The following is a 25,214-nucleotide window of genomic DNA, read 5'->3' as shown; positions in this document are numbered from 1 at the left end:
TGCACACTCACATCGGTCCCTACCCTCAAGAGCCCACAATCCAAGGTCCCCATTCATATACTAGGGGCAAATTTTGGACAGAAGCCAATTAACCTACCTGCATTTCTTTGTAGTGTGGGAGGAAACCCACGCAGGCACAGGGAGAACATGCAAACTCCAGGCAGGTAGTGTCATGGTTGGGATTCAAACCAGCGACCCTTCTTACTGCTAGACGAGAGTGCTAACCACTACACTACTGTGCCGCCCTAATGTGATGGGGAAGAGGAATGAGGGGGATGGGAGGGCGAGGTGTTCTCAGGCCTGGTAGATGGGGGGGAGTTTACAGGCCTGAAACCTTATTACCGGAAAAGACACATGGCGGGGGGGAATTCAGACATCCTCTTCCACCTTATACAGCACTGGGGGGTGATGTGTTTCTGCCCGGATTTGAACCGGGGACCTTTCGCCTGGTAGGCAAACGTGATGACCTCTACACTACAGAAACTATCCAGGTCACCCCCCCATGTCTGGTCATGTGGTGTGGTGGAGAATGGCTGGACTAGATGATGCTGGACTAGATGATGCTGGACGTCCATGGGGTAGGGGAGAAGCAGGAGGGGGGATGGAGGGGTGAGGGGGGGTGGAGGGAGAGGGGGAGGGAGAGAGGGGGAGATGGAGAATGAAAGGGGGGGTGGGGACGGGGGGGAAGGGGGAGGGAAAGAGGGGGGATGGAGAGAGAAAGAGAGGGGGTTGGGGGGAGAAGGAAAGACCCCCCTCTTTCCTTCTCCCTCCAACCCCCTCTTTCTTTCTCCATCCCCCCTCTCCCTTTCTCCCTCCACCCTCTTGGAGAAAGAGAGAGAAAAAGGGGGGTGGTAATGGGGGAGGGAAAGAGGGGGGATGGAGAAAGAAAGAGAGGGGGTTGGAGGGAGAAGGAAAGACCCCCCTCTTTCCTTCTCCCTCCAACTCCCCCTCTTTCTTTCTCCATCCCCCCTCTCCCTTTCTCCCTCCACCCTCTTGGAGAAAGAGAGAGAGAGGGGGGTGGAGGGAGAAGGAAAAAGAGCATGTCTTTGGAGTGTGGGAGGAAACCGGAGTACCCGGAGGTAACCCACGCTGGCACAGGGAGAACATGCAAACTCCAGGCAGATGGCATCGTGGTTTGGATTTGAACCAGCGACTCTATTGCTGCTAGGTGATAGTGCTAACCACTACACCACTGTGCCGCCCACTACACCACTGTGCCGCCCACTACACCATTGTACCGCCCACTATACCACTGTGCCGCCTACTACACCAGTGTGCTGCCCTGGAGGGGGATGGAGGAAGAAAGAGAGAAAGCCTAGCCCCCTAGGTCCCTGTTTCCTTGTCCCAACCTCATAGAGCAGCTACCGGTCTCTCTGTAGACGTTCATGGTCCACCAATGATGATATTGAAGAGGAGGACGTTGGTTGTTGCCCAGTCTCAGCCTCATAGTATATCTGCCACTCTCTCTCTAGAGCTTCGTGGACCGCCAATGATAGTGTTGAAGAGGAGGACACGGGTTGTTGTTCAGTCTCAGTCTCATAGAACAGCTGACACTCTCTCTCTAGAGCTTCGAAATCCGCCAATGATGTAGTTGGAGAGGACACTGGTTGTTGCCCAGTCTCAGCCTCATAGTATATCTGCCACTCTCTCTCTAGAGCTTCGTGGACCGCCAATGATAGTGTTGAAGAGGAGGAAACTGGTTGTTGCCCAGTCTCAGCCTCATCAAATAGGTGACACTCTCTCTCTAGAGCTTCGTATTCCTCCAATGATGGTGTTGGAGAGGAGGACACTGGTTGTTGCCCAGTCTCAGCCTCATAGAACAGCTGACACTCTCTCTCTAGAGCTTCGAAATCCGCCAATGATGTCGTTGGAGAGGACACTGGTTGTTGTCCAGTCTCAGCCTCATAGTATATCTGTCACTCTCTCTCTAGAGCTTCGTGGACCGCCAATGATAGTGTTGGAGAGGAGGAAACTGGCTGTTGCCCAGTCTCAGCCTCATCGAACAGCTGACACTCTCTCTCTAGAGCTTCGTATTCCTCCAATGATGGTGTTGGAGAGGAGGACACTGGTTGTTGCCCAGTCTCAGCCTCATAGTATATCTGCCACTCTCTCTCTAGAGCTTCGTGGACCGCCAATGATAGTGTTGGAGAGGAGGAAACTGGCTGTTGCCCAGTCTCAGCCTCATCGAACAGCTGACACTCTCTCTCTAGAGCTTCGAAATCCGCCAATGATGGTGTTGGAGAGGACACTGGTTGTTGTCCAGTCTCAGCCTCATAGAACAGCTGCCACTCTCTCTCTAGAGCTTCGTATTCCTCCAATGATGGTGTTGGAGAGGAGGACACTGGTTGTTGCCCAGTCTCAGCCTCATAGTATATCTGCCACTCTCTCTCTAGAGCTTCGTGGACCGCCAATGATAGTGTTGGAGAGGAGGACACTGGCTGTTGCCCAGTCTCAGCCTCATCGAACAGCTGACACTCTCTCTCTAGAGCTTCGAAATCCGCCAATGATGGTGTTGGAGAGGACACTGGTTGTTGTCCAGTCTCAGCCTCATAGAACAGCTGCCACTCTCTCTCTAGAGCTTCGTAATCCGCCAATGATGGTGTTGGAGAGGACACTGGTTGTTGTCCAGTCTCAGCCTCATAGAACAGCTGCCACTCTCTCAGTAGAGTTTCATGGTCTGCCATTGATGATTTTCTAGAGGTGGATTCCGGTTGTTGCCTGGTCTTGGCGTCCTCCGATGATGTTGGAAAGGACAGCGATCGTAGTTGCAGACTCTCACTGACATAGCTGAAGTCCCAGAAGTGATCCTCTTCCTCTTGGTTTATCGGTTTGTCCCGTTCTTCGTTGCACAGAAATTCAGACACTTTTATTATTCTATCCGGTACTTCAAGCAGAATCTGGAAAGAGAAAAAGTCATTCATTAATATTCCTGATCGATGGTAACAAAGCTTGGTGAACCCCAACGGCCCAGTGTGTGGAAAAGTACCCCAAGCAGGCTCATTCAGCCTCCTCTATTGGTCATAAGAAGCATTACATTGCACTAACTCATCCTTCACAAGAATTTGTCTATATCAAAATCATAGAAGGATGTGAAAATTCTGTTAAAATAATTCCGGCCATGGAAATACCCCCCCCCCCCCCCCCCCCAGATTTACTCAGGATCCTCACTGATTGGTATACTTACAGATGGTGAATCCAGTGTCGCCCGTGTCTTTCTTGTCTCCATGTCCTTCCAGTTGATGCCTTTAAAGAATGGGTGCCCCCTGAGGTCTTGTACTAGGTATGATCGCAGATTTTGGCTTTTACAGAGGAGCTGTAAAGAAAAATAAAATACAATTAGAACACTGAAACAATGAGAAGTCTGAGCTCTGAGCTCGCTCCTGTGATGGTGCAGGTTACAAGTAATGTCTGGGCCCTACTTAGCAACATCCTAGCAACGTCTTGGGAGTTTTCAGGTCAGGCTTCTTGTGGTACATAAAAGGCCTACACCTATAGTAAGGGCATTATCTAGCTTTAGTCACAGTGACACATTTTGTGTTTATCTACAGATGACTCCGACCTGCATAGGACGTTTTTCTGGAAATTGTGAACTAACCCTTTCATTGTTCTTAGGGATGTACTAAAAGTCATCTTTCCATTAAATCTCCAACTGCCATGATTTGTTCTCAATGGCGGGTTCAAGGAAATGCTGTCTACTTACTCGGTCAATGAGGTCTTTGAGGTCAGTGTCCATGTCCTCTGGATAACGAGGCGGCTTGATATTCATCGCCACCTGCAACCCATAAGGGCTCTTCTGGTCGGTGTAGAATGGATGTTTTCCCGTGGCCATCTTGTATATTGTTACTCCCAGGGAGTAATAGTCAGCCATTGAATAGTATTCCTGGCGCCGGAAGACCTGTAGAAACATAATAGAGAGAGAAGATGAGCATAAGCTTGTCAGGTTATCCAGGCTAAGGATAGAGGTGACGCCATGCTGGCATAGGTGATGGAGGAATCTTTATCTTACCTCTGGGGCCATATAAGTTAGTGTCCCCACGCATCCTTTAATCCTCCTAGAAGATGAGACGTTCGTTGCGGCCAAGCTGAAATCCGCAATTCTGATGTAGCCATTGCGGTCCAGTAAGATGTTCTCCGGCTTGATATCTCTGTGGACAACCCCAGAAGAATGCAGGTACTGCAGGCCGCACACAAGTTCCGCGGTGAGATATCTGATGGAAAAAGAAAAATATGCATTAGAACTGAAAATCCTTACAAATCAAAGTGATATATAGTATATATGTGTATGGATGGACAGGTTCAGTGGTCAGCCACCCCTGACTGCAGCGTGTCCCAGTCATTATACTTACCTTAAGATTTGGACATCAAATGGAGCAACATCGATCAATTCCTGGAGGTTCCCGCCATTCAAGTGCTCCAGTACAATGGCCAGATAAGTCTGTGAGAAAAGAAGAGAGAAAGGTTACATTGTAGACATTGAAAATTTCCCTTTGGTGGAGGAAGAAATACGCACACAATGCAGTGTGGTATCTCCTCTCAGAAGATGAAAGAAATGGAAAGATAAAAGGACACTTACCTTTGTTTGGAATGCTCCATACAGATGTGTAATATATGGACTTCCTCCGGTTTGTTGCAGCACATCAACCTCTGTAAAGATACTATGTACAGCATCATTGAGTACTTTCCTTTTCTTAATGAACTTCACTGCCAGCTTATTAGTAGTGGCAGGATGGGAGGCCAACATTACCTTCCCGGAAGCCCCCTGTCCAAGAATTCCATGGAAAGTGAAGTTTTCCATGGATAGCTTACATGACTTCTCCATTATGTCACCACTACATGGGACTGATAGAGATGTCCAATGGTTTGTGGTGCTGCTAGGTGTTGGAGAACACCAAGACATTTGATTGTGAATGGAAGTCGTTGAGTCAATCTCCTTGTCCTCCGTGACTGATGGAGTGACTTCGACCTCTTTGTCCTCCATGCTTGATGGAGTGACTTCAATCTCCTTGCCCTCCATGCTTGATGGAGGGGCTTCAATCTCCTTGCCCTCCATGCTTGATGGAGGGACTTCAATCTCCTTGTCCTCCATGCTTGATGGAGTGACTTCAATCTTCTTGTCCTCCATGCTTGATGGAGTGACTTCAATCTTCTTGTCCTCCATGCTTGATGGAGTGACTTCAATCTTCTTGTCCTCCACGACTGATGGAGTGACTTCAATCTCCTTGCCCTTCATGCTTGATGGAGTGACTTCAATCTTCTTGTCCTCCATGCTTGATGGAGTGACTTCAATCTTCTTGCCCTCCATGCTTGATGGAGGGGCTTCAATCTTCTTGTCCTCCATGACTGATGGAGTGACTTCAATCTCCTTGCCCTCCATGCTTGATGGAGGGGCTTCAATCTTCTTGTCCTCCATGCTTGATGGAGGGGCTTCAATCTCCTTGTCCTCCATGGTTGTTGCGATTTTCTCGCTCTTGCTGGTATATGGAACTCGTATGGTCGGTTCCCTGAGGTTAAGGGATTCATCATTTCCACCTAAAGAGAGAAAAAAATGGTCAGATCGTTTATTAATGTTAGACAGAATCTGTGGACATTTAAATGTTCTTCTTTTACATATAAAAATGAATGTCATCTGCATCATTAGAATCTTATGTTACATGATTTGTTCTATGTTTACCATCCATGGACAATATGGTGGTTCTCCAGTCCCTGGAGGTCCTTCGTTTCAGAACAAGGAATCTGATGGGGACACCTGCTGTGGAGGGATCTGATGGGGACACCTGCTGTGGAGGGATCTGATGGGGACACCTGCTGTGGAGGGATCTGATGGGGACACCTGCTGTGGAGGGATCTGATGGGGACACCCGCTGTGGGGGGAATCTGATGGCACCTGCTGTGGGGGGAATCTGATGGGAATACCTGCTGTGGGGGGAATCTGATGGGGACACCTGCTGTGGGGGAATCTGATGGGAATACCTGCTGTGGAGGGATCTGATGGGGACACCTGCTGTGGAGGGATCTGATGAGGACACCTGCTTTGGAGGGATCTGATGGGGGACACCTGCTGTGGAGGGATCTGATGGGAATACCTGCTGTGGAGGGATCTGATGTGGACACCCGCTGTGGAGGAATCTGATGGGGACACCCACTGTGGAGGGAATCTGATGGGGACACCCACTGTGGGGGGAATCTGATGGGGACACCCGCCGTCTAGGAATTTGATGGAGGAATTTGATGGGGACACAGCATATATCTCCTCTAATAGTACATACAGTATATATCTCCTCTAATAGTACATAGAGTATATATCTCCTCTATCTGGTATTCTCAGAGTGGATTGGATATTTTGCTCTCTAATCATATAGTTGGTTAATTATATTTATTATTGTATAGAGATATTTAAGAAAAAAAAATGACCTTTTTTAAAAACTTTACATATTAACTAAATTATACACCACTAATTTTAAGGTCATTAATTAATTAATCTAAACTATAATCAGCCAACTAATTGCTTATGAAAATAATCATTAGTTGAAGCCCCACTGTGTGTATATTATATTACAACGCATGTCACCCCTCCCCCCACATAAATATATATACTGTATATACGGGAGTATAAGCCGAGGTACCTGATTTTACGACAAAAAACTAGGAAAACGTATTGACTTGAGTATAAGCTGAGATGAACAATGCCCATTTGCAGCAATAGGTCCCCCGAAATTTCAAACTCGGCAGTTAAGGGTCCCTAGAAGCCCCCTATCTGCAGCCAACATTTGGGGTCTCTGGAAATTACATTGCTGCAGATGGACATAGTTGACCAAATTTGGGGCCCGTACCTCGGGGCCACTTAGTGCTAGGAGCCCCAGCTTTGTTGCACGTTGTAGTGCTCGTTCCACTGTGTTTGCACACCAAATTTGGTGCTCCTAGCACCAAGTGGCCCAGAGATACGGGGCCCCAAAGTAGGTTTGGAAAATGTCATTCTATGCTGCAGAAAAGTGCTTGACTGGAGTAATCCGAGGCTCGGCTTATACACGAGTATATACAGTATATATATATATATATATATATATATATATATATATATATAAATACACACATATATCACCCCGCATGTCACCCCCCCACATATATATATATATATATATATATATATATATATTAATATATATATTTTATTTATATATATATATATATATTTATATATATATATATATATATTAAAATTTATAAATATTACTAACCAATAGCGAAGCTTGGTGGGAATTTCAGGTGCTGGAACATCCAGAGTCCCAGCATGACAATTATATTTCCTTCTTTGTTGGTGTTCAGAAGGTTCCGTATCTGACAAACGTTCATCATCCGAAACAGACACATTATTCTGTTATCAAATAATGAGCAAAAACTGCAGAGAATACAAAACTCCGTCCTTCTTCCTCCAATCTCTATCGCAGTCTGAGGACCAACTGACGCTGCTGCCAGATATCATCACTTGGCTCCTCCCACCGCTGCCGATGACATCACCTGACTCCTCCCACCGCTGCCTTGTATGGACGTGCTAACCGTTTATGCTAATGAGGCACCTGGGGTTGCGTTGCCATGGCAACAACTGACCTCACTCTATGTGACTGCATTGTAATAATTATATATATATATATCACCCTAATATTTATATATATATATATATATATATAATCACCACAATAATAATATATATATATATATAAGCGGGGGATGGGGGAGGCGGTGAAATATGTTATGAATGGTGATGAGTTGTTTAATTTATTGATCATATTTGGGTTGGAGGTTTGGATGTTATAGCGCCCCCTGTACCCCATTAAATCTAAGATTTATATTGCTAGGGGGAGGGTACAATTACTATCATATCACAATGATTGGGAGGGGGAGGGGGGTCACTTATTTCTGGTATATATTATATATCCAGTACCAGCCAATAATCCTCCTCCATTACCCGACCATTCCTCACTATACACACCTCTGATTGCCAATAGAACTATCAAACCCCCCACCATACAATATATGTTATATCACTTTATTACCCCCCATAAGAAAGAAACATCTATCTGTATAATCACGGGGGGGGGGACACCAATGTTGGTCGTTATAATTGCTACCAGTGACCCCAATGTTGGGAGTTATAATTGCTACCAGTGACCCCAATGTTGAGGGTTATATTTACTACCAGTGACCCCAATGTCGAGGGTTATAATTGCTACCAGTGACCCCAATGTTGGGGGTTATAATTGCTACCAGTGACCCCAATGTTGGGGGTTATAATTGCTACCAGTGACCCCAATGTTAGGGGTTATAATTGCTACCAGTGACTCCAATGCTGGCGTTATATTTGCTGCCAGTGACCCCAATATCTGTGGTTATAATTGCTTCCAGTGACCCCAATGTTGGAGTCATAATTGGTGCTAGTGACCCCAATTTTGGGGGATATAATTGCTGCCAGTGACCCCAATGTTGGGGGTTATAATTGCTACCAGTGACCCCAATGTTGGGGGTTATAATTGCTACCAGTGACCCCAATGTTGGAGTCATAATTGGCGTCAGTGACCACAATTTTGGGGGTTATATTTGCTTCCAGTGACCCCATGTTCGGGGTTATAATTGCTAACAGTTACCCCAATGTTGGGGGGTTATAATAGCTACCAGTAACCCCAATGTTTGGGATTATAATTGTGGCCAGTGACCCCCAAAGATTTGAGTTATGATTGCTTCCAGTGACCCCAACATTGGGGGTTATAATAGCTACCAGTAACCCCAATGTAGGGGTGTATAATTGCTGCCTTTGACTCTTCTGTTGGGGTTTATAATTGTTGCCAATAACCCCAATGTTGGTGGTTATAATTCCTTCCAGTAACACCAATGATGGGGGTTATAATTGCTGCCTGTGATCCTAATGTAGCGCCTATAACCCGTTGCAGGGTGGACTGGACTGAATGGGCTTACCGGTTACCTTCTCTCGGCCTGCTCCTCCACATCTAGGGGTTCCCAGGGTGGACACCCAACGACTTGTACACTGACACAGATAAAGTCCTTTCAAAAGGTTTTATTTTGCAGTAGAACTTTCACAAAACACAGTCTCTTAGGGAACAGAGGGCACGGGGTGAAGAACTCAGGTACCTTGAACTGCTGGTTGTAACAAAGTCTCTACTTCCACCCAGAGAGTAGCCACTCGCAGCTGGGCACTTCAAGGCTGAACAGACCTCTAGCCAGACATCATGGCTGTCGGCACGTTGACTCAAAACTTGAACAATCAACTGAAGATAAACAGGAACCTTTTTCCTCCGTACCTGGAACGTCTCCAGCTTCATTTGAGGTACTGGAAAAGTGCGGACTCGTCAATGTCCTTCTCAACTCAGTAACCAGGCACTTCTCAGGATTCCACTTGCCGGCCCTCCTCCGAAGAGTCCTCCCCCGATCACTTGCATGAGCTGTGGTGTCTCTCCAAGCCGAGAGCACACCCGGACACCCAGACACTCTGAATCCTCCCTCAGTTACAGCTCCTCGGACCAGCAGGTTGCGAGACTTGGGAACAGACAAATCCTCACCCCAGACCAGAAGGGTATATCAGGGGCCTCTGATAGGAACATGCTGTGGCATGTCAGACACCCTGTGACCCCTCACGGGGATACCCCATCCTGGAACCAGAATAGACCACACGGGTCTCATGAACAACTCCGGATCCCCGAACACGTGACCCACACCTGCTTAAGTACCCCCTCCCAAACTCCTCAGCAGGCCTGGCACTCCCGCTGATTGACTCAGAGAGGTCCGATACCCAAACATCCAACCAGACCTGGTTCTAGCCTGTCATGTGCACCTCACCGCTCACATGACCAGGCAGAATATCAATAATGGCCTGGCCAGACTGGTTTTAGGCTTACCTACACGATTACCCCTCAGTACTGTAAGGTCCTGAGACAAAAACTAAATTTACAATGCGTGTGGCATTTGATCCCAAATGTCATCTGCTACAAAAGCAAAGTGCCGTATCTGGCCCCCGGGCCACAGTTTGGAGACCACTGCTTTACACCATTGTTACATAGAGATTCAGCTGCTCAATATCTATGGATCTAGCCAATGTTTTGGCCATCACTGAAGGCAACCTCTCTACTTATATATCTTTCTCGTCACTCGCTCAGTTTGAATTGCTCAGGTTTCTGTACGGTTAAGTGTATGTAAAACCAGTTTCTTTTTCCTGGTGCCAACATTGTAGCATATGTGTCATGGTGCAACTCACAGTGAACCCTCAGGCGAGCAGGTGACACGGGATCCCCCGGGGTGTGGAATCTAAGAGTCAGCCGGTGTTCTGTCAGGGACCCTCTCACGAAGGTTTAGATTAGCTGCGTGCTAACCCCAGGTCACGACCCCGGGTTCACCCTGCTTGCTAGGTTAGTACCCGAAGACACTGTAGAGAAGGATGGATGGATGAAGCAAGGAAAGTCAGGTAGTGAGCCAAGGTCAGGGCGGGCTGCAGACAACGTAATCAGAACAAGCCCGGTCGGTACACAGGAGATCAGATCACGAGAAGACAGGTAAACAGGTTACACAGGGGAGTTAGGAACAAACGTTGCTCAAGCAACCAGTAGCAGCGGCAGCCAGGAGGAGGCCGTGCCCAGCGGCAGCCAGGAGGAGGCCGTGCCCAGCGGCAGCCAGGAGGAGGCCGTGCCCAGCGGCAACCAGGAGGAGGGTCGGGAAAGCGTCAGCAAGGAGGAGGGTCTTGAAAGCATCAGGCAGGAGGAGTGTCTTGAAAGCGTCAGCCAGGAGGAGGGTCTTGAAAGCGTCAGCCAGGAGGAGGGTCTTGAAAGCGTCAGCCAGGAGGAGGGTCTTGAAAGCGTCAGCCAGGAGGAGGGTCTGGAAAGCGTCAGCCAGGAGGAGGGTCTGGAAAGCGTCAGCCAGGAGGAGGGTCTGGAAAGCGTCAGCCAGGAGGAGGGTCTGGAAAGCGTCAGCCAGGAGGAGGGTCTGGAAATCATCAGCCAGGAGGAGGCCGTGCCCAGCGGCAACCAGGAAGAGGCCGTGCCAAAGCGCCAGCCAGGAGGAGGGTCTGGAAAGCGTCAGCCAGGAGGAGGGTCTGGAAAAAGTCAGCCAGGTGGAGGCCGTGCCCAGCGGCAGCCAGCTGGAGGCCGTGCTCAGCGTCAGCCAGGATGAGGCCGTGCTCAGCGGCAGCCAGGATGAGGCCGTGCCCAGCGTCAGCCAGGAGGAGGCCGTGCCCAGCGTCAGCCAGGAGGAGGCCGTGCCAAAGTGTCAGCCAGGAGGAGGCCGTGCCAAAGCGTCAGCCAGGAGGAGGCCTTGCCAAAGCATCAGCCAGGTGGAGGCCGTTCCCAGCGGCAGCCAGGAGGAGGCCGTGCCCATCGCCAGCCAGGAGGAGGCCGTGCCCATCGCCAGCCAGGAGGAGGCCGTGCCCATCGGCAGCCAGGAGGAGGCCGTGCCCATCGGCAGCCAGGAAGAGGATCTGGAAAGCGTCAGCCAGGAGGGTCTGGAAATGTCAGCCAGGAGGAGGGTCTGGAAAGCGTCAGCCAGGAGGAGGGTCTGGAAAGCGTCAGCCAGGAGGAGGCCGTGCCCAGCGGCAGCCAGGAGGAGGGTCTGGAAAGTGGCAGCCAGGAGGAGGCCGTGTCAGTCAGGAGGAGGCCGTGCCCAGCGTCAGCCAGGAGGAGGCCGTGCCCAGCGGCAGCCAGGAGGAGGTTCTGGAAAGTGGCAGCCAGGAGGAGGCCGTGTCAAGTGTCAGTCAGGAGGAGGCCGTGCCCAGAGGCAGCCAGGAGGTGGCTAGGCCCAGTAGGAGCCCTCGCCCAATCCTAGGTGCCTCCCCTCTGAGGCCCAGGATGAGGACAGTGACGGAGAACGCAGCACTGGGCCTCAGTAGGGATGTCAACCATTTCCTGAGGAGCCCCTCAACTCTGAAGAGGCCTATGCCTGCTTTCTAGCCACCAGGTTGCTGGACTTACAGAAGGACCAATGCCTCCTCGGTGAGGACATTTTTTATGAGGCCCTTCAGAAGGGGTTGAGGGGTCAGCTGAGTGAGGACAGCCACATATATGGGCAAGCCCATCCTCCTCCTCCTCCTCCTCCTCCTCCTCCTCCCTCCTCCTCCCTCCTCCTCCCTCCTCTTCTTGCCACAAGTCCACCACCAGAAGCGCAGCCTCCAAGGAAGGCCGCAGTGAAGAGAAGAAAGTGATGACCTGGGCTCAGAGGACGCAGGCTATGGTAGTGCCACAGCCTGGGGATAGATCTGTCATCTGCGGCTGGTCCTGATCTCTGGCATTCCTGGTCCATATTGTGCTCCCTATTATATGGACTCCTCAAGATCCCAATTTTCTTTTCCACAGGATTGAATTGTGCCCTGGGGGCCAAAAGGTTTCACAAATTCCAAAAGTTTCTCCGGCGTTGCCTTCCTCTTTATTTTGTTACCCGGAATAAATGGAGATTTTATTTTCAGAAAATACTTTCCTTTGTGTTTTATTCAGTTTGTTTGTGAGTAGGTAGGTACATTTCTAAAAGACAATGTCATATTGACGAGGGACACCTACCTCCTCGAGGGGGATAAGAAATACAAGATAATAATGTTATTGTGGTAACATCAAATTCTATGGAGATCCCTAGAAAATAATTCCGAAATCCGAAAATAAATCTTCATGAAATAAAAAATGATAAAAGAGGAGAATGAAGAATAATTGTAAAGATTGTTCTGGAGATCCGACTTCTAACAACTAGAATATAATTCCTGAGAAGAGGAGAAATGATGAAGAAAGAAGAAAAGAATCTGAAGATGGGAGAATGAGCAGCGTGAGGAATGTGCTGTCCAATGGGAACGCTCGATTTACCGCGCCGATCGCTTCCGTCTCCTTCACAGCGTCGGTTCTGGTCCTTCGGAGCGGCGCACAGACCGGCGGAATTCCCGATACGAGTCGCTTCCGTCGGAAATATTTCCAGCATGTTCTATTTCTAGATCCCTCAGAAGAAAAAGAGTCAGATGAGGCCCAAACACCTTCCGATTATCCGACGGAAAGATTCCGTCCGACCTTTTCTGCCGGAAAGTCCGGTCATGTGTACCGGGCATTACAGCAAACAACCCGCTACATAGAGCAAGGTTCAACCTCTTTTCTTCTCATTTTAATGAGTGGCCACGAGTCTTGTTATACTGCTGAGGTCACCAGTCCGATATTTATATATTGTGGGGTCACCAGTCCGATATTTATATATTGTGTGGTTACCAGTCCGGTATTTATATATTGTGGGGTCACCAGTCCGATATTTATATATTGTGTGGTTACCAGTCCGGTATTTATATATTGTGGGGTCACCAGTCCGGTATTTATATATTGTGTGGTTACCAGTCCGGTATTTATATATTGTGGGGTCACCAGTCCAATTTCTATATATTGTGAGGTCACCAGTCTTGAATTTATATATTGTGTGGTTGCCAGTCTTTTATTTATATATTGTGGGGTCACCAGTCCAATATTTATATATTGCGGGGTCACCAGTCCAATATTTATATATTGCGGGGTCACCAGTCCAATATTTATATATTGCGGGGTCACCAGTCCGCTATTTATATATTGTGGGGTCACCAGTCCAATATTTATATACTGTGTGGTCAGCAGTCCGGTATTTATATATTGTGGGGTCACCAGTCTTGTGTTTATATATTGCGGGGTCACCAGTCTTGTATTTATATTTTGTGTGGTCACCAGTCCGGTATTTATATATTGTGGGGTCACCGGTCCGGTGTTTATATACTGTGGGGTCACCAGTCCGGTATTTATATATTGTGGGGTCACCAGTCTTGTATTTATATATTGTGGGGTCACCAGTATGGTATTTATATATTGTGGGGTCACCAGTCCAGTATTTATATACTGTGTGGTCACCAGTCCGGTATTTATATATTGTGGGGTCACCAGTCTTGTATTTATATTTTGTGGGGTCACCAGTCCGGTATTTATATATTGTGTGGTTGCCAGTCCGGTATATATATATTATGGGGTCACTTTATGGTATTAATAATTTTATATATTGTGGGGTCACCAGTCCGGTATTTATATATTGTGGGGTCACCAGTCCAGTATTTATATATTGTGGGGTCACCAGTCCGGTATTTATATAAATTGTGGGGTCACCAGTCCGATATTTATATATTGTGGGGTCACCAGTCCTTCTCCATCCTAGATCCCCCCAGAGGTTCCCCTCCCCCCAGTCTATAGATTACATTCAGAATTTTGCCCCCCAAATACATTATTTTACATCTCTCTACATTGATCCTCATTTGCCATGTGTAGTTGCCCCTCCCCCCATTGATTTGGTCAGATCTTCTTGGAAGGTTTCCACATCGTGCGGAGAAGTTATTGCCCGGCTTGGCTTCTTATCGCAAATACAGAGATTGGACTGTTTCCCCCATCCCCCTCCTCCAGGTCATTTCTGTACAAATTAACCCCTTCAATACCGGCATTTATACTCCTTCCTTTCCAGACCAATGTTCAGCTTTCAGCGCTCTCACACTTTGAATGACAATTACTCAGTCAGGTAACACTGTACACAAACAACATATTTATCATTTTTTTTTCATACACATAGAGATTTCTTTTGGGGTTTTTTTATTTTTTGCGATATAAGTGAAAAAAGAGCGAAAATTTTGAAAAAAAAACCCCACTTTTTTTTTTTTCAAATAACATATTTATTTATATTCAAAGAGTGCATTACACATCATGCATTACTACATCATAGTAGAACAGTTAGAATAGATAATAGAGGGCTGCAGGGACCACCCATCCAGCGGCCCGTTCCAGCAGGCCCCCCCAGGACCGGCAACTGCCAGCCCGGGGGGGGGCCCCCCGCGAACAACCGGGCCGAACCCGTCAGTCAACAAGTGGCATTGCCCACCTCAGGGTCCAGTAGGGTAGCCCCGCACCCAATCATAAACAGCTACCAACAGTATTAACTTCTCATGAGAAACAGCATCTACGAAGTAGTGCGCTAGAGGAGCAACAAGGCACGGAGGAACACCAGCCATGAGGAAAACGGAGAAAGAGACTGGCAGAGAGATATAAGAATACCAAGCAGTTGAGAGAGAAGAAAAACGAGAGCAGAGACGAGAAGGATAGGAAATAAGAGGGGTGAGGGAAATGAGAGAGAGAATAGCATAGGAGAAAAAGAGAAGAGAAAAGAAAAAGGAGGGAGAGGGGAACGTGGGGGAGGAGGGGTAAGGAAAGGCAGGGGGTATAGTTACCATGTGTGGTCCCTGCGGCATTTTCACCTCCGGAGCTCCCGTAAGTTCCAAGGGCTCCAGACCACATCGTGGGCCTCAAGCCTGTCCCGGATCCTGGCGGTCATCCTCTCCATCAACTCCACGTCCTGAACTCTAGCATGGAGTGCTCCGACAGCGGGGGGCAGTACCTTTTTCCAATGTAGGGCTATTAGGCATCTCGCCGCTGTCAGGATATGTCGTGACAATGTCTTGCGGGACTTCGTCAATTTAGGGAAAGGGATACCCAACAAGAAGGTCTTAGGATCCAGAACCACCCGCCGGTCCAAGAGATCCGACAAAAGGTGCCGGACCCCCTCCCAGAAGGGGACCACCAGGGGACATTGCCAAAAAATGTGGAACAACGTGCCTTTGTGAGTCAAGCACCTCCAGCATCTGTCAGAGGTGGTAGGGTAAATGGCGTGAAGGACGTCTGGGGTCATGTACCAGAAAAACAAAATTTTGTACGCGTTCTCCCTGTAGAGCGTGCATAGAGAGCTTTTCGAGGCCTGGGACCATATCGTCTGCCATTGCTCGTCCGTTAACTCCTCCCCCAGCTGTTCCTCCCACCGGAGCATATAAGCATGTCTGCGTACCGAAGCTAACGGGGGTGCATTAAGAATTTTATATATAGCTGATATCAATCCCCTTTGGGCCATGCCCTCTAGGATTATGGTCTCGAAAGCGGAGGGAGGGGAGAATCGCAGGTCAGAGGATATGGTCTGGGCGAAATGCCGTATCTGCAGGTAGCTATAGAAGCTCTGTCTCGGGAGGTCAAATTTGGACTGAAGATCAGCATAAGACAACATTCTCCGCGATCTGGGGTCCACTAAGGTCCCCAGATGGAAGAGGTTCCGGGACGACCACGGGTGGGACATCGCATACGTCAGGCTGTCTGGCATCTTAGGGTGGTACAGGAAGGACGTCAGGAGCGATTTGTCCGAGGACAAGACATGTATCTTAGTAAGCTTGCGCCATAGGCTCTGTAAATGGGACATAGATCCTAGCAGCTGGGTCCGGGGGGTCAACGCTGGAGCGCTCCATAGCATACTGTTAGGATGCACTGGGGCCATCCAGAGCTTCTCAATTTCCGTCCATCGGTTGTACGACCTCTGGGTGAACCAAGAGGTCACTGCCCGGAGCTGAGCTGCCTGGAAATACTTTACAAGATCCGGAAACGCCAATCCCCCGGCTGAGCGAGAGGCTGTCATTACCGAACGAGGGATTCTATGACGCTTGTAATTCCATGTAAAATCAAGCAGGTCTGCCTGTAGTTTTCTCAGGTGGTGAAAAGGTACTGGGATAGGAAGGGTCTGGAAAAGGTAGAGGAGCTTCGGGAGAATCGTCATCTTCACCGAAGCAATCCTACCAAAGAGGGAGATTTGGTGCTTCCGCCATTGGGAAAGTAAGTGCCTAATAGCTCCATACAGGGGCGGGAAGTTTGCCTGATACAGAGATTCAAAGGTCGGGGTGATATGAACCCCCAAGTATTTCAGGGAATCAGTTTTCCAGTGGTACGGAAAAGTGGCTCGGAGATGTTCGACTTCCTGGGGCGGCATATTTACCGGGAGGGCTTCCGATTTGGATGCATTAATTTTATAGCCCGATAGGGCGCTGTAGCGGTCCAACTCCCTATGTAGGTTAGGCAAGGATATCCTGGGCTGGGTCAGGGTGAGAATGACATCGTCCGTGAACAAGGCCACCTTAAATTCCCTGTCCCGAACCGGGACGCCCCTGATATCCGGGTTCCGCCGAATGGACGCCGCCAGGGGTTCCACACAGATAGCAAATAGTAGAGGCGACAGGGGGCAGCCCTGGCGCGTGCCATTAGAGACCGAGAACGCCGAGGATGTAGCGAAGGGGGTTTTAACCTGGGAGGACGGGTTAGAGTAAAGGTGGCGTATGGCCCGCAGAAACGGTCCCCTCATCCCCATGTGTTGCAACGTGGCGAACAGGAAGGGCCACCCCAGTCTATCAAATGCCTTTTCCGCATCTAAACTCAGAAGCAAAGACGGGGTGCCCCCCCTATTCGCCACGTCGACTAAATTTATGACCCTCCTAGTATTGTCGCCGGCTTGGCGGAGAGGGACAAATCCCACCTGATCTTTATGGATGAGGGAGGGGAGGACCCTGTTGAGCCGGAGGGAGAGGAGCTTCGTAAAGATCTTTAGATCTGTATTCAGGAGTGCAATGGGCCTATAATTGGCACAGAGAATGGGGTCCTTATCGGGCTTGGGTATCAGGGTGATGAAGGAGCGTTGCATATCGGGAGGGACCGGGGTATTTAACAAAAACGCATTAAACAATCTGCTCAAGTAAGGAAGCAGAAGGGGCAGAAACGTTTTGTAGTATTCGTAGGGTAAACCGTCCGGGCCCGGGGATTTATGAGCCGGTAGCGACTTGACGGTCAGCTCTATTTCCTCCTCCGTGATGGGCATATTCAGGGAGGCCAGATCCAGGTCTCGGATGCGGGGGATCCCACTGTCTGTCAGATATTGGCGCATGCGCTGGGAGAGCTCCTCCGACAGGGGAGCACTAGGTATATCGTCGCTGTTGTACAACTCCGCGTAAAATTTCGCAAATGTGTCTGCTATCTCCTTAGGGTGAGAGACTACGGTGTTGTTTTTAGATTTAATCTGATGTGGAGTGGATAGAAGGGTTTTATCGTTTAGTTTCCTCGCCAAGAGAGAATGCGCCTTGTTGCCCCTATCGTAATACAGCTGCCTAACCCGCAGAATGGCCTTTTCTACTCGGCGAAGCGCCAGGTCCTTAAGCACCATACGAAGCCTAGTGATCTTCCGGAGGAGTCGCAGTGACGGAGAGGCCTGCATATCCCTTTCTAACTGCCCCAGTTCCCTTTCCGTCCGCAATTTAGCGGCCTCTGCATCCTTCTTTAAAGCAGAAGAAAGAGCCATGCACTTTCCGCGAATGACCGCCTTATGGGCCTCCCACAGAGTGGGGAGAGTAACGTCCGGGGTCGCATTCTCAGCGAAGTAAAGTTTCAGGGTGGAGGTCATTTCCGCCTGTGAGGGGGAATGTTGCAGGAGAAAGGTGTTAAGTTTCCAATTGTAGGGTCTAATTACAGGGGCCGCTAGATCTAATGTCAGCAGGATCGGCGCGTGGTCCGACCATGAAATCGGCAGGATATGGGCCCGGCGGGCCACTCTCAGCGTGGAGTTATTAGTAAAGAAGTAGTCTATGCGGGAGTGCAACTGGTGCGGGGCCGAATAGAACGTGTACTGGCGGTCCGCCGGGTGAAGGGCCCGCCAGACGTCAAAGAGAGCGTGTCTACGGGTCAACTGGCGGAATAGTTTCGAATCCCTAAGAGCTTTAGCAGAGGGAGGCCGGGTCGTCGTCGCCAAACGGTCCGCAATAGCGGAGTGAGCCAGGTTAAAGTCACCCCCCACCACCAAGTAACCATGGTCCGACTTGAACAGACGAGACATGAGTTTGGAAAGAAAGCCATGTTGGCGGACGTTGGGGGCGTACAGGGTGCATAGGGTGATCGGCTGTGAACCCCAGTTGCCTTTAAGAATCAAGAAGCCTCCCCCGGGATCACCATAGTGATCGAGGTAGGTAAAAGGAGCTCCGCGACGTATCAGGATGGCCACGCCGGCCTTCCTGTGAGGGCCCGAGGATAGGTAAGCTAACAGAAAATATCTAGAGGCGAAAGCGAAGGACCCCCCCTTATCAAAGTGTGTCTCCTGGACAAAGACTATATCCGCTCCTGACTGCCTGAATTCCCTAAGTGCCAGATGCCGTTTCCCGTTAGAATTCAGTCCATGGACATTAAGGGACAAAATCTTAGCCATTGGTCATGTCAGGGGGGTGACAGTATAAGCGGAGACTTACCCATATTCCACCATGCAGGACGACCGCCAGGAGCCAGGAGGTTGCTCGTTCCGGAGAAGGGGCCCCAGAGGTAGATCCACGCCGCCCACCAGCCACGACACGGTGAGAGAATAGGGAGGGAAGAGGGAGAAGGAAAAGTAGAAAAGGAGAGAGAGAGAAGAGGTTAGTATCGCACATAAAGGTGTACACAGCAATTAAACAACCATTGTTCATTACAAAATTAAACCATAGGAGACCATGAACAGGCAGATCGCTCAGGTCCAATCGGATTCCCAGGGGGCCACCAGAACCCGAGCCCGTGGGTCGGGCCTGGCGGCCGCATGGGAGTCCAGCCCCCCCCAGCAGGAGGCATAGATAAAGCCGTTGACGTAAGGTGGGGGGGAGCTGAGGGAACGCCCCTGCGACAACAGTCGCCAGGCAGTTCCCAAAATCCCGGATGCAACACCAATGCATCCGGTTAAAAGGGGGGTGACTCAGAGACAGAGAGAAGCCCATGATCTCAATCTCACAGATACATCAGCCTTAAGGAAAACAAAACTCAACATGAAGGCACTTAGTAGGGGGAGAAAAAACAAATAAAAAACGGAAACTCTTGGGGCTGAAAAAAAAAAAAAGGGCAAGTTCGGAGTGTCCGGACATCAGTCCATCGGCCAACCAACAAACAAAACGGGCCACGATCCCTTGCGCCCCGCGGGCCTACGGGATCAAAAAAAAAGAGAAAAAGAAAGTACCCGAAGATTGCCGCCTTGCAGAGCCTCAGCCCTTTCCTTGGCGGGCCGTTTTCTTAGGCGCCTCCCGGTTACGAAGGCGTTGACGGGAGGGGACCTTCTGCCACAGGGTGGGGGCGGAAGGCTGTGCAGCCACGAGATCCCAGTCCGGCAACTGGGGGGGATGAAGCCCCAGATCCTCACAAAAGGAGTGGAGATCCTCCGGGTACCGCAAGGTTGCCGTCTTGCCTTGATGCTTGGCTGTAAGAGCGAACGGATATCCCCAGCGGTATGGAATATGGGCGTCCTGCAACGTGCGGAGCAACGGTTGAAGCAATCTGCGCTTCTGCAGTGTGAGCCAGGATAGGTCTGGGAAGAGCTGGACTTGAATGTCGCGAAAGTTCACCACCCGGGCCAGGCGGGCTTGTCTCATTATGTCCTCTTTGATGTGGAACGAAGTAACTCTACAGATGACGTCCCTGGGGGTAGAGGTCGCACCTTTAGAGCGCAAGGCCCTGTGAGCTCTGTCCATTTCAATAAACTGGGAGGGGGGTTCCCCAAGAAGGTTATTAAATATTTCTTGCAGGATAATCTGGAGATCTTCCGGCCCGTCCGCCTCTGGAATCCCCCTCACCCTTATGTTATGCCGACGCCCCCGGTTATCCAGGTCTTCCACATGACGCTGCATGTCCCTCAAGAGCATTCGATGGTCGGCCCCTTGTGCTTGGGTCCTGTGGATTGCAATTTTAGTTTCCTGTATCTCCTCCTCGGCCATCTCGACCCGATCCGCTAAGTGCTTGAGACCGGAGTGCAACATTTGTATTTCCGATCGACAGGTTGATTTAACATCTTCTATCAATTGCTTAAAGTCCTCCTAAGTGGGGATAGCTTGTAGGTATTGCTGCCACTGTGGGTGTAGGGGCGGAGGGGGCCCTCCAGGGTCAACCCCAGTAGGAATCAGAAGGGGCGGCTGTGGAGAACCATGGGGTCCATAAGCTGTCTCCCGTGAATCTGGGGGGGGCCCAATGTGAGAGTCCCACGCCCCGGGCTGAGGAGGTGGTGACTTCAGGGGGGTCGTGCGGGTCTGCCCCACTACCCATTGCGGGTCCAAGCCTGTACTACGGCTGACAGGGGCCGGGGAGCCACTTCGATGTCGCTGTGGGCCAGGAGCCCTCGTGGAGGACAGTCTCTGGGATTTGGGTGGTGGGGACCGGACTTCTAGGTCCATTCGGGGCTCCGCCACTCCCCCATGTCCCCGCCGAGGCCAGGGCAGTGGGTTTCCCGGAGGGGGGAGGGCTGGGAAGTCAGTGTCCTCAATGGAAGGGGGGGACCCCAGTGAACTAGTGGAGAGGAGGGGGTCCGACGTCGCCCTCAGCAGCCTAGGGAGGTTCCCCGTGCATTGGGTATCCGTAGGGGGGGGGGAGGGGGTCCATGCTCCAGGTACCCCGAGTGCTGATCCAGCCTGGTGCGGCCTCTTGCCCCCCCCCAGGCCTCCCCGCCGTCCTGCTCCCAGTCGGTCGCCCTGCGTGGAGGGGACCGCTGGCCCCACCGCAGCGGGCTCAGATCCCTCAAGGCCTCGCGCTGCTCCGTATGCCGGGGGGGGATGGGTGCACAGACGGCCGGAGTAAGGGGCCTCGTAGTAGGCCTCGGGCCTAGGCTGGCGGTCTGGTACACGGGCGGGAGCGGCACTTCACTCACCGCTGTGGGGGTCCGGTCGGCTGTGCTGGGTGGAGGAGGCGTCCCGTCCTCCGCGATCTCCGCTCGGTGGCCGCTCCACACACTCGAGGCCGGGGATGGGGCCTGTAGCGTCGCCTCCGGCGCGGCCGGCGCCATCTTGGGAGGCCCGCCGGCCGGAGCTTCTGGCGGCGAAAAGTACGTCCGGAGGTCGGCTGCGGGCCCCGGAGGGGCGGCGGAGGGTCCCCTGCTAGCCGTGGATCGGGTGGCCCTCGATCTCCCCATCGGATGGGTGCGGATTGTCCCCCTTTAAGGCCTATGTAGCTGGGCTGATGAGAGAGCTGCCTCAGCAAGCGTCCATGCAGGTCCGCTTCCGGTCACGCCCCCCCCCCCCCCACTTTTTTTATAGTTTCTATTTAGCAAATAAGTCATTTTTGTTCATAAATTGGGGCCAAAATTTCTACTTCTTCATCTCTTTGGTAAAAATAACCAAATCAGTGGATATTATTTTGTCTCTGTGAAAGTTATCGAGTCCACAAGTTGTGGTGCCAATCACTGAACATTGATCACATCTGATCACATCTGATGCACTGACGGCCAATCTCATTTCCTGAGGCTCTGAAATGTCAGGAAACTACAAATACCCCCCAAATCTCCCCTTTATGAAAAGTAGACAGTCCAAGGTATTTAGTAGGAGGCATGGGGAGGTTTTTGAAGTTGTCATTTTTTCCCACAATTCTTGGGAAAAAGAAAAATGTGTTTTTTTTTTTTTACACAATTGTCATATTATCAGGTTATTTATCACGCACAGCATATGCATACAACAAATTACACCCCAAAATACATTCTGCTCCTCCTCCTGAGTATAGCGATACCACATGTGTGAGACTTTTACACAGCCTGACCACATACAGAGGACCAACATTGAGGGAGCACCTTCAGGTGTTCAAGGAGCATAAATGACACCTCTAATTTCCTAACGACCTATTACATTTGTTAAGGCCCCACAGCACCAGGACAATGGAATTGCCCACAAAATGACCCCATTTTGGAAAGCAGACACCCCAATGTGTATTCTATGAGGCATGGGCTGCACATAGGTACTCAGATGGGCTGTGATGGGTGGTGACAGGTCCTCTTTATTGGGGGGTAATCAGTGTGTGAATTGTGTACACTGGGCGGTAATGAGATGTAACCGCAATCTCCTCCTCACATATGATCCGTGTGTGTGGAGGAGAACCCGGCAACATCTCGTTACCGCGGTTTGTTTACATTCTGTGACCGCCTGTGATTGGACACGGCCGGTCACGTGGTAAAGAACTAATTTCATGGGCTCTTTACTGAGATGGGGGTTGGGCTGTGTCAGGGTGACAAGCCGCATCCCCTAGGCGCAGTACATGTGACCGGCTGTGATTGGACACGGCCGGTCACATGTATCGGGGGGTGTGGATGGGGATGGAAACCACACAGATCGGGGATGGGCTGTGTCCGAGGGACACACCTCAACCACGATCGCCGCGCTGCGGGCCCCCGCAGGAGCAGCGAAATACCGAGGCCGTCATATGACTATGGCCGGGTACTGAAGTGGTTAAACAGCATTGGTCCCAGCACAGAACCCTGCGGGACCCCAATACCCACCCCCGACCATTCCGAGTACCCCCCATTTATCACCACCCTCTGAACTCGCCCTTGTAGCCAGTTTTCAATCCATGTACTCACCCCTGTGGTCCATGCCAACCGACCTTCCTTTGTCCAAATACACCACGTCTACGGGCCTTCCTTTATCTAGATACACCACGTCTACGGGCCTTCCTTTATCTAGATACACCACGTCTACGGGCCTTCCTTTATCTAGATACACCACGTCTACGGGCCTTCCTTTATCCAGATACACCCCGTCTACGGACCTTCCTTTATCTAGATACACCACGTCTACGGGCCTTCCTTTATCTACATACACCACGTCTACGGACCTTCCTTTATCCAGATACACCACGTCTACGGGCCTTCCTTTATCCAGATACACCACGTCTACGGACCTTCCTTTATCCAGATACACCACGTCTACGGGCCTTCCTTTATCCAGATACACCACGTCTACGGGCCTTCCTTTATCCAGATACACCACGTCTACGGGCCTTCCTTTATCTAGATACACCACGTCTACGGACCTTCCTTTATCCAGATACACCACGTCTACGGGCCTTCCTTTATCCAGATACACCATGTCTACGGACCTTCCTTTATCCAGATACACCACGTCTACGGGCCTTCCTTTATCCAGATACACCACGTCTACGGGCCTTCCTTTATCCAGATACACCACGTCTACGGGCCTTCCTTTATCCAGATACACCACGTCTACGGACCTTCCTTTATCCAGATACACCACGTCTACGGACCTTCCTTTATCTAGATACACCACGTCTACGGGCCTTCCTTTATCTAGATACACCACGTCTACGGGCCTTCCTTTATCAAGATACACCACATCTACGGGCCTTCCTTTATCTAGATACACCACGTCTACGGGCCTTCCTTTATCTAGATACACCACGTCTACGGGCCTTCCTTTATCTAGATGGCAGCTCACCTTCGCAGTGTGATTTTCAGAATTGGTGTGAACACTCATGTGATCTGATTCTAGGTTGGTCGAAATAATAAGTGTCCTGCTACACTTTGGTGTAGATTTGGTGTGATTTAGACCATACAGATTGAATGGCTCAATTCGCAGTGCTGAAGAATCGCATGTGATTTGAAGAGGAAAGCGGTGCGATTCCTGTTTAGACTGGCATGCTGGTCTCGCACTGCATAGAGTGAAGCGGCTCGGAGTAGCAGAGAAGGACATTTCTTATGTTGAGGGGGATGTCTGGACGGTGGACTTAGAGATTTTCCAGCCTCTAGCTCTCCTCCAATTGCTGTTTTCATGCTGCAGCTGCACGCACACCTATCTAGCAGCATGATGTGTGTGCGCACATCAGGGGGTGGGGTTGGTAGCCCCGGCACAGCAGGGAAGCGGGGATTGGTCAGTTTATAGGGATCTTCAGCACACTGAGGTCCTGTGCTGTTGACTCTGAATCCTCCGGTGAGAATGGTGAGTGGTTGGATCGGCACAGGCAGCTACATAGGCAGTGCAGTTCACCGTGCACCCAACCTGCTGCCGTGGAGGCAGAGCTACCAATATTCAGGAGAGAGAAGTGATTGCCAGCCCCGCATGCAGAATAAAAGTGACCACCCAACTCCTGGACCAGGCAGCCCCAGCGCTGATCGTTGTCACTTGTCCATGCAGAGACCACACTGCAGTCCCTCCAGCTCACCTCTGCCGCATCCTGCAAGGTTGTGACAGAACCGGCCCTGATGGGGCCCCATGTGCACACAGGGCCCCCGAACAGTGCCCAGGGGTGCCCGCTTAATAAGATGGCCCGGGATATGCTATGAGAAGCTTAGAGTGATAAGAGAGGTGGTCATCAATAATGCTAGAGACTGGGTGGGTACCAGGGTAAGTTGTAATCTAAGATTGATTTCAGTGAAAACAGCCTGCCAGTAGGACCCAATCACAGGGCATTCCTAGAACATATGGATATAGGAACCCGGGTGGTGTCTACAACGTGGCCATATGGGGTCTCTTTCAGGGAACAATCTATGCAATTTCTGTAGGGTACAGTATTCAAATTTGACTTGAATCAACTGATTCAACTCCCATGGGAGGCTATGCCCAGAAG

At 50.4% G+C, this 25,214-nt stretch overlaps 1 non-coding gene across 1 annotated transcript; it reads right to left on the bottom strand.

The window, feature by feature from the left end:
* Positions 1-411: 411 nt before the first annotated feature.
* On the bottom strand, positions 412-484 carry TRNAG-ACC (transfer RNA glycine (anticodon ACC)). The gene has a single exon. It is a non-coding gene; the product is annotated as a tRNA-Gly (tRNA).
* Between the last annotated feature and the right edge of the window lie 24,730 nt (positions 485-25,214).

The sequence above is a fragment of the Lithobates pipiens genome, unplaced genomic scaffold (assembly GCF_037356315.1).
Source record: "Lithobates pipiens isolate NorthernLeopardFrog02 unplaced genomic scaffold, aLitPip1_a1.2 Scaffold_18, whole genome shotgun sequence".
Classification (NCBI taxonomy): domain Eukaryota; kingdom Metazoa; phylum Chordata; class Amphibia; order Anura; family Ranidae; genus Lithobates; species Lithobates pipiens.
The sequence above is the reverse complement of the archived record's forward strand: the minus strand, read 5'-3'. Positions and strand labels throughout refer to the sequence as shown.